The sequence below is a fragment of the Rhopilema esculentum genome, chromosome 11, assembly GCF_057945365.1.
Source record: "Rhopilema esculentum isolate cy_ngs chromosome 11, ASM5794536v1, whole genome shotgun sequence".
Lineage (NCBI taxonomy): Eukaryota > Metazoa > Cnidaria > Scyphozoa > Rhizostomeae > Rhizostomatidae > Rhopilema > Rhopilema esculentum.
In genome coordinates this window covers 968,419-978,198 of record NC_142825.1, presented here as the reverse complement: position 1 = coordinate 978,198, position 9,780 = coordinate 968,419, and positions in this window count along the sequence as shown.

Sequence of the window (9,780 nt, the reverse complement as noted above, 5' to 3'; positions counted from 1 at the left end):
TCTAACCTCTTTTTAACTTAGTCTGCTGTTCTCGTTAATGAAACAATACGTTCCAGTTAAAGTCTTCATTGCGACGGATCGGTTCATGATTTGTTATATATGAACACACAGGAAAAAGCTAACAATTGGATTGTTAGCTATTCCGCTCTAAAACCGGGACTACTGACTGAATAAACCCTTACTATTAAACCCTTATATCTCGCAATTGGTTTGTTAGCTATTCCCCTCTAAAACCGGCTCTACTGACTGAATAAACCCTTACTATTAAAGCCTTACATTTTGCAATTGGATTGTTAGCTATGCCCCTCTAAAACCGGGACTACTGACTGAATAAAGCCTTACTATTAAACCCTTACCATTGCAATTGGATTGTTAGCTATGCCCCTCTAAAACCGGGACTACTAACTGATAAAGCCTTACTATTAAACCTTTAGATCTCGCAATTGGATTGTTAGCTATGCCCCTCTAAAACCGGGACTACTGACTGAATAAACCCTTACTATTAAACCCTTACATTTTGCAATTGGATTGTTAGCTATGCCCCTCTAAAACCGGGACTACTGACTGGATAAACCCTTACTATTAAACCCTTACATTTTGCAATTGGATTGTTAGCTATGCCCCTCTAAAACCGGGACTACTGACTGAATAAACCCTTACTATTAAACCCTTACATTTTGGAATTGGATTGTTAGCTATGCCCCTCTAAAACCGGGACTACTGACTGAAGAAAGCCTTATTATTAAACCCTTACATCTCGCAATTGGATTGTTAGCTATGCCCCTCTAAAACCGGGACTACTGACTGGATAAACCCTTACTATTAAACCCTTACATTTTGCAATTGGATTGTTAGCTATTCCGCTCTAAAACCGGGACTACTGACTGAATAAACCCTTACTATTTAACCCTTATATCTCGCAATTGGATTGTTAGCTATTCCCCTCTAAAACCGGCTCTACTGACTGAATAAACCCTTACTATTAAAGCCTTACATTTTGCAATTGGATTGTTAGCTATGCCCCTCTAAAACCGGGACTACTGACTGAATAAACCCTTACTATTAAACCCTTACATTTTGCAATTGGATTGTTAGCTATTCCGCTCTAAAACCGGGACTACTGACTGAATAAACCCTTACTATTAAACCCTTATATCTCGCAATTGGATTGTTAGCTATTCCCCTCTAAAACCGGCTCTACTGACTGAATAAACCCTTACTATTAAACCCTTACATTTTGCAATTGGATTGTTAGCTATTCCGCTCTAAAACCGGGACTACTGACTGAATAAACCCTTACTATTAAACCCTTATATCTCGCAATTAGATTGTTAGCTATTCCCCTCTAAAACCGGCTCTACTGACTGAATAAACCCTTACTATTAAACCCTTACATTTTGCAATTGGATTGTTAGCTATTCCGCTCTAAAACCGGCTCTACTGACTGAATAAACCCTTACTATTAAACCCTTACCATTGCAATTGGATTGTTAGCTATGCCCCTCTAAAATCGGGACTACTGACTGAATAAAGCCTTAATATTAAACCCTTTCATTTCTTAATTGGATTGTTAGCTATGCCCCTCTAAAACCGGGACTACTGACTGAATAAACCCTTACTATTAAACCCTTACATTTTGCAATTGGATTGTTAGCTATGCCCCTCTAAAACCGGGACTACTGACTGGATAAACCCTTACTATTAAAGCCTTACATTTTGCAATTGGATTGTTAGCTATGCCCCTCTAAAACCGGGACTACTGACTGAATAAACCCTTACTATTAAACCTTTAGATCTCGCAATTGGATTGTTAGCTATTCCCCTCTAAAACCGGCTCTACTGACTGAATAAACCCTTACTATTAAACCCTTACCATTGCAATTGGATTGTTAGCTATGCCCCTCTAAAACCGGGACTACTGACTGAATAAAGCCTTAATATTAAACCCTTTCATTTTTTTAATTGGATTGTTAGCTATGCCCCTCTAAAACCGGGACTACTGACTGAATAAACCCTTACTATTAAACCCTTACATTTTGCAATTGGATTGTTAGCTATTCCGCTCTAAAACCGGGACTACTGACTGAATAAACCCTTACTATTAAACCCTTACATTTTGCAATTGGATTGTTAGCTATTCCGCTCTAAAACCGGGACTACTGACTGAATAAACCCTTACTATTAAACCCTTATATCTCGCAATTGGATTGTTAGCTATGCCCCTCTAAAAGCGGGACTACTGACTGAATCAACCCTTGCTATTAAACCCTTATATCTCGCAATTGGATTGTTAGCTATGCCCCTCTAAAACCGGGACTACTGACTGAATAAACCCTTACTATTAAACCCTTATATCTCGCAATTGGATTGTTAGCTATGCCCCTCTAAAAGCGGGACTACTGACTGAATCAACCCTTGCTATTAAACCCTTATATCTCGCAATTGGATTGTTAGCTATGCCCCTCTAAAACCGGGACTACTGACTGAATAAACCCTTACTATTAAACCCTTACCATTGCAATTGGATTGTTAGCTATGCCCCTCTAAAACCGGGACTACTGACTGAATAAAGCCTTAATATTAAACCCTTACATCTTGCAATTGGATTGTTAGCTGTGCCCCTCTAAAACCGGGACTACTGACTGAATAAACCCATACTGTTAAACCCTTGCATCTCGCAATTGGATTGTTAGCTATGCCCCTCTAAAACCGGGACTACTGACTGAATAAAGCCTTAATATTAAACCCTTTCATTTCTTAATTGGATTGTTAGCTATGCCCCTCTAAAACCGGGACTACTAACTGAATAAAGCCTTACTATTAAACCTTTAGATCTCGCAATTGGATTGTTAGATATGCCCCTCTAAAACCGGGACTACTAACTGAATAAAGCCTTACTATTAAACCTTTAGATCTCGCAATTGGATTGTTAGCTGTGCCCCTCTAAGACCGGGACTACTGACTGAATAAACCCATACTGTTAAACCCTTGCATCTCGCAATTGGATTGTTAGCTATGCCCCTCTAAAACTGGGACTACTAACTGAATAAAGCCTTATTATTAAACCTTTAGATCTCGCAATTGAACCGTTAGATATGCCCCTCTAAAACCGGGACTACTAACTGAATAAAGCCTTACTATTAAACCTTTAGATCTCGCAATTGGATTGTTAGCTATGCCCCTCTAAGACCGGGACTACTGACTGAATAAACCCATACTGTTAAACCCTTGCATCTCGCAATTGGATTGTTAGCTATGCCCCTCTAAAACCGGGACTACTGACTGAATAAAGCCTTAATATTAAACCCTTTCATTTCTTAATTGGATTGTTAGCTATGCCCCTCTAAAACCGGGAATACTGACTGAATCAACCTTTGCTATTAAACCCTTATATCTCGCAATTGGATTGTTAGCTATGCCCCTCTAAAACCGGGACTACTGACTGAATAAACCCTTACTTTTAAAACCTTTCATTTCCTAATTGGATTGTTGGCTATGCCCCTCTAAAACCGGGACTACTGACTGAATAAAGCCTTAATATTAAACCCTTACATCTCGCAATTGGATTGTTAGCTATTCCCCTCTAAAAGCGGGACTACTGACTGAATCAACCCTTGCTATTAAACCCTTATATCTCGCAATTGGATTGTTAGCTATGCCCCTCTAAAACCGGGACTACTAACTGAATAAACCCTTACTATTAAACCCTTACCATTGCAATTGGATTGTTAGCTATGCCCCTCTAAATCCGGGACTACTGACTGAATAAAGCCTTAATATTAAACCCTTACATCTTGCAATTGGATTGTTAGCTATGCCCCTCTAAAACCGGGACTACTAACTGAATAAAGCCTTACTATTAAACCTTTAGATCTCGCAATTGGATTGTTAGATATGCCCCTCTAAAACCAGGACTACTGACTGAATAAACCCTTACTATTAAACCCTTACCATTGCAATTGGATTGTTAGCTATGCCCCTCTAAAACCGGGACTACTGACTGAATAAAGCCTTACTATTAAACCCTTACCATTGCAATTGGATTGTTAGCTATGCCCCTCTAAAACCGGGACTACTGACTGAATAAAGCCTTACTATTAAACCCTTACCATTGCAATTGGATTGTTAGCTATTCCCCTCTAAAACCGGGACTACTGACTGAATTAAGCCTTACTATTAAACCCTTACCATTGCAATTGGATTGTTAGCTATGCCCCTCTAAAACCGGGACTACTGACTGAATAAACCCTTACTATTAAACCCTTATCATTGCAATTGGATTGTTAGCTATGCCCCTCTAAAACCGGGACTACTGACTGAATAAAGCCTTAATATTAAACCCTTACCATTGCAATTGGATTGTTAGCTATGCCCCTCTAAAAGCGGGACTACTGATTGAATAAAGCCTTACTATTAAACCCTTACCATTGCAATTGGATTGTTAGCTATGCCCCTCTAAAACCGGGACTACTGACTGAATAAACCCTTACTATTTAACCCTTATATCTCGCAATTGGATTGTTAGCTATGCCCCTCTAAAACCGGGACTACTGACTGAATAAAGCCTTACTATTAAACCCTTACCATTGCAATTGGATTGTTAGCTATGCCCCTCTAAAACCGGGACTACTGACTGAATAAAGCCTTAATATTAAACCCTTACCATTGCAATTGGATTGTTAGCTATGCCCCTCTAAAACCGGGACTACTGACTGAATGAACCCTTACTATTAAACCCTTACCATTGCAATTGGATTGTTAGCTATGCCCCTCTAAAACCGGGACTACTGACTGAATAAACCCTTACTATTAAACCCTTACCATTGCAATTGGATTGTTAGCTATGCCCCTCTAAAACCGGCACTACTGACTGAATAAACCCTTACTATTAAACCCTTACCATTGCAATTGGATTGTTAGCTATGCCCCTCTAAAACCGGGACTACTGACTGAATAAACCCTTACTATTAAACCCTTATCATTGCAATTGGATTGTTAGCTATGCCCCTCTAAAACCGGGACTACTGACTGAATAAAGCCTTAATATTAAACCCTTACCATTGCAATTGGATTGTTAGCTATGCCCCTCTAAAACCGGGAATACTGACTAAATAAAGCCTTACTAGTAAACCCTTACCATTGCAATTGGATTGTTAGCTATGCCCCTCTAAAACCGGGACTACTGACTGAATAAAGCCTTAATATTAAACCCTTACCATTGCAATTGGATTGTTAGCTATGCCCCTCTAAAACCGGGACTACTGACTGAATAAAGCCTTAATATTAAACCCTTACCATTGCAATTGGATTGTTAGCTATGCCCCTCTAAAACCGGGACTACTGACTGAATAAACCCTTACTATTAAACCCTTACCATTGCAATTGGATTGTTAGCTATGCCCCTCTAAAACCGGGACTACTGACTGAATAAACCCTTACTATTAAACCCTTACCATTGCAATTGGATTGTTAGCTATGCCCCTCTAAAACCGGCACTACTGACTGAATAAACCCTTACTATTAAACCCTTACCATTGCAATTGGATTGTTAGCTATGCCCCTCTAAAACCGGCACTACTGACTGAATAAACCCTTACTATTAAACCCTTACCATTGCAATTGGATTGTTAGCTATGCCCCTCTAAAACCGGCACTACTGACTGAATAAACCCTTACTATTAAACCCTTACCATTGCAATTGGATTGTTAGCTATGCCCCTCTAAATCCGGGACTACTGACTGAATAAAGCCTCAATATTAAACCCTTACATATTGCAATTGGATTGTTAGCTATGCCCCTCTAAAACCGGGACTACTAACTGAATAAAGCCTTACTATTAAACCTTTAGATCTCGCAATTGGATTGTTAGCTATGCCCCTCTAAGACCGGGACTACTGACTGAATAAACCCATACTGTTAAACCCTTGCATCTCGCAATTGGATTGTAAGCTATGCCCCTCTAAAACCGGGACTACTAACTGAATAAAGCCTTACTATTAAACCTTTAGATCTCGCAATTGGATTGTTAGATATGCCCCTCTAAAACCGGGACTACTAACTGAATAAAGCCTTACTATTAAACCTTTAGATCTCGCAATTGGATTGTTAGCTATGCCCCTCTAAGACCGGGACTACTGACTGAATAAACCCATACTGTTAAACCCTTGCATCTCGCAATTGGATTGTTAGCTATGCCCCTCTATAACCGGGACTACTGACTGAATAAAGCCTTAATATTAAACCCTTTCATTTCTTAATTGGATTGTTAGCTATGCCCCTCTAAAACCGGGACTACTGACTGAATCAACCCTTGCTATTAAACCCTTATATCTCGCAACTGGATTGTTAGCTATGCCCCTCTAAAACCGGGACTACTGACTGAATAAACCCTTACTTTTAAAACCTTTCATTTCCTAATTGGATTGTTGGCTATGCCCCTCTAAAACCGGGACTACTGACTGAATAAAGCCTTAATATTAAACCCTTACATCTCGCAATTGGATTGTTAGCTATTCCCCTCTAAAAGCGGGACTACTGACTGAATCAACCCTTGCTATTAAACCCTTATATCTCGCAATTGGATTGTTAGCTATGCCCCTCTAAAACCGGGACTACTGACTGAATAAAGCCTTACTATTAAACCCTTACCATTGCAATTGGATTGTTAGCTATGCCCCTCTAAAACCGGGACTACTGACTGAATAAAGCCTTACTATTAAACCCTTACCATTGCAATTGGATTGTTAGCTATGCCCCTCTAAAACCGGGACTACTGACTGAATTAAGCCTTACTATTAAACCCTTACCATTGCAATTGGATTGTTAGCTATGCCCCTCTAAAACCGGGACTACTGACTGAATAAACCCTTACTATTAAACCCTTATCATTGCAATTGGATTGTTAGCTATGCCCCTCTAAAACCGGGACTACTGACTGAATAAACCCTTACTATTAAACCCTTATATCTCGCAATTGGATTGTTAGCTATGCCCCTCTAAAACCGGGACTACTGACTGAATAAACCCTTACTTTTAAAACCTTTCATTTCCTAATTGGATTGTTGGCTATGCGCCTCTAAAACCGGGACTACTGACTGAATAAACCCTTAATATTAAACCCTTACATCTCGCAATTGGATTGTTAGCTATGCCCCTCTAAAACCGGGACTACTGACTGAATCAACCCTTGCTATTAAACCCTTACATCTCGCAATTGGATTGTTAGCTATGCCCCTCTAAAACCGGGACTACTGACTGAATAAAGCCTTTATATTAAACCCTTATATCTCGCAATTGGATTGTTAGCTATTCCCCTCTAAAACCGGGACTACTGACTGAATCAACCCTTACTATTAAACCCTTATATCTCGCAATTGGATTGTTAGCTATTCCCCTCTAAAAGCGGGACTACTGACTGAATAAAGCCTTACTTTTAAACCCTTTCATTTCTTAATTGGATTGTTAGCTATGCCCCTCTAAAACCGGGACTACTGACTGAATCAACCCTTACTTTTAAACCCTTTCATTTCTTAATTGGATTGTTAGCTATGCCCCTCTAAAACCGGGACTACTGACTGAATCAACCCTTGCTATTGAACCCTTATATCTCGCAATTGGATTGTTAGCTATGCCCCTCTAAAACCGGGACTACTGACTGAATAAACCCTTACTTTTAAAACCTTTCATTTCCTAATTGGATTGTTGGCTATGCCCCTCTAAAACCGGGACTACCGACTGAATAAAGCCTTAATATTAAACCCTTACATCTCGCAATTGGATTGTTAGCTATTCCCCTCTAAAAGCGGGACTACTGACTGAATCAACCCTTGCTATTAAACCCTTATATCTCGCAATTGGATTGTTAGCTATGCCCCTCTAAAACCGGGACTACTGACTGAATAAACCCTTACTATTAAACCCTTACCATTGCAATTGGATTGTTAGCTATGCCCCTCTAAAACCGGGACTACTGACTGAATAAAGCCTTAATATTAAACCCTTACATCTTGCAATTGGATTGTTAGCTGTGCCCCTCTAAAACCGGGACTACTGACTGAATAAACCCATACTGTTAAACCCTTGCATCTCGCAATTGGATTGTTAGCTATGCCCCTCTAAAACCGGGACTACTGACTGAATAAAGCCTTAATATTAAACCCTTTCATTTCTTAATTGGATTGTTAGCTATGCCCCTCTAAAACCGGGACTACTAACTGAATAAAGCCTTACTATTAAACCTTTAGATCTCGCAATTGGATTGTTAGATATGCCCCTCTAAAACCGGGACTACTAACTGAATAAAGCCTTACTATTAAACCTTTAGATCTCGCAATTGGATTGTTAGCTGTGCCCCTCTAAGACCGGGACTACTGACTGAATAAACCCATACTGTTAAACCCTTGCATCTCGCAATTGGATTGTTAGCTATGCCCCTCTAAAACTGGGACTACTAACTGAATAAAGCCTTATTATTAAACCTTTAGATCTCGCAATTGAACCGTTAGATATGCCCCTCTAAAACCGGGACTACTAACTGAATAAAGCCTTACTATTAAACCTTTAGATCTCGCAATTGGATTGTTAGCTATGCCCCTCTAAGACCGGGACTACTGACTGAATAAACCCATACTGTTAAACCCTTGCATCTCGCAATTGGATTGTTAGCTATGCCCCTCTAAAACCGGGACTACTGACTGAATAAAGCCTTAATATTAAACCCTTTCATTTCTTAATTGGATTGTTAGATATGCCCCTCTAAAACCGGGACTACTAACTGAATAAAGCCTTACTATTAAACCCTTATATCTCGCAATTGGATTGTTAGCTATGCCCCTCTAAAACCGGGACTACTGACTGAATAAACCCTTACTTTTAAAACCTTTCATTTCCTAATTGGATTGTTGGCTATGCGCCTCTAAAACCGGGACTACTGACTGAATAAACCCTTAATATTAAACCCTTACATCTCGCAATTGGATTGTTAGCTATGCCCCTCTAAAACCGGGACTACTGACTGAATCAACCCTTGCTATTAAACCCTTACATCTCGCAATTGGATTGTTAGCTATGCCCCTCTAAAACCGGGACTACTGACTGAATAAAGCCTTTATATTAAACCCTTATATCTCGCAATTGGATTGTTAGCTATTCCCCTCTAAAACCGGGACTACTGACTGAATCAACCCTTACTATTAAACCCTTATATCTCGCAATTGGATTGTTAGCTATTCCCCTCTAAAAGCGGGACTACTGACTGAATAAAGCCTTACTTTTAAACCCTTTCATTTCTTAATTGGATTGTTAGCTATGCCCCTCTAAAACCGGGACTACTGACTGAATCAACCCTTACTTTTAAACCCTTTCATTTCTTAATTGGATTGTTAGCTATGCCCCTCTAAAACCGGGACTACTGACTGAATCAACCCTTGCTATTGAACCCTTATATCTCGCAATTGGATTGTTAGCTATGCCCCTCTAAAACCGGGACTACTGACTGAATAAACCCTTACTTTTAAAACCTTTCATTTCCTAATTGGATTGTTGGCTATGCCCCTCTAAAACCGGGACTACCGACTGAATAAAGCCTTAATATTAAACCCTTACATCTCGCAATTGGATTGTTAGCTATTCCCCTCTAAAAGCGGGACTACTGACTGAATCAACCCTTGCTATTAAACCCTTATATCTCGCAATTGGATTGTTAGCTATGCCCCTCTAAAACCGGGACTACTGACTGAATAAACCCTTACTATTAAACCCTTACCATTGCAATTGGATTG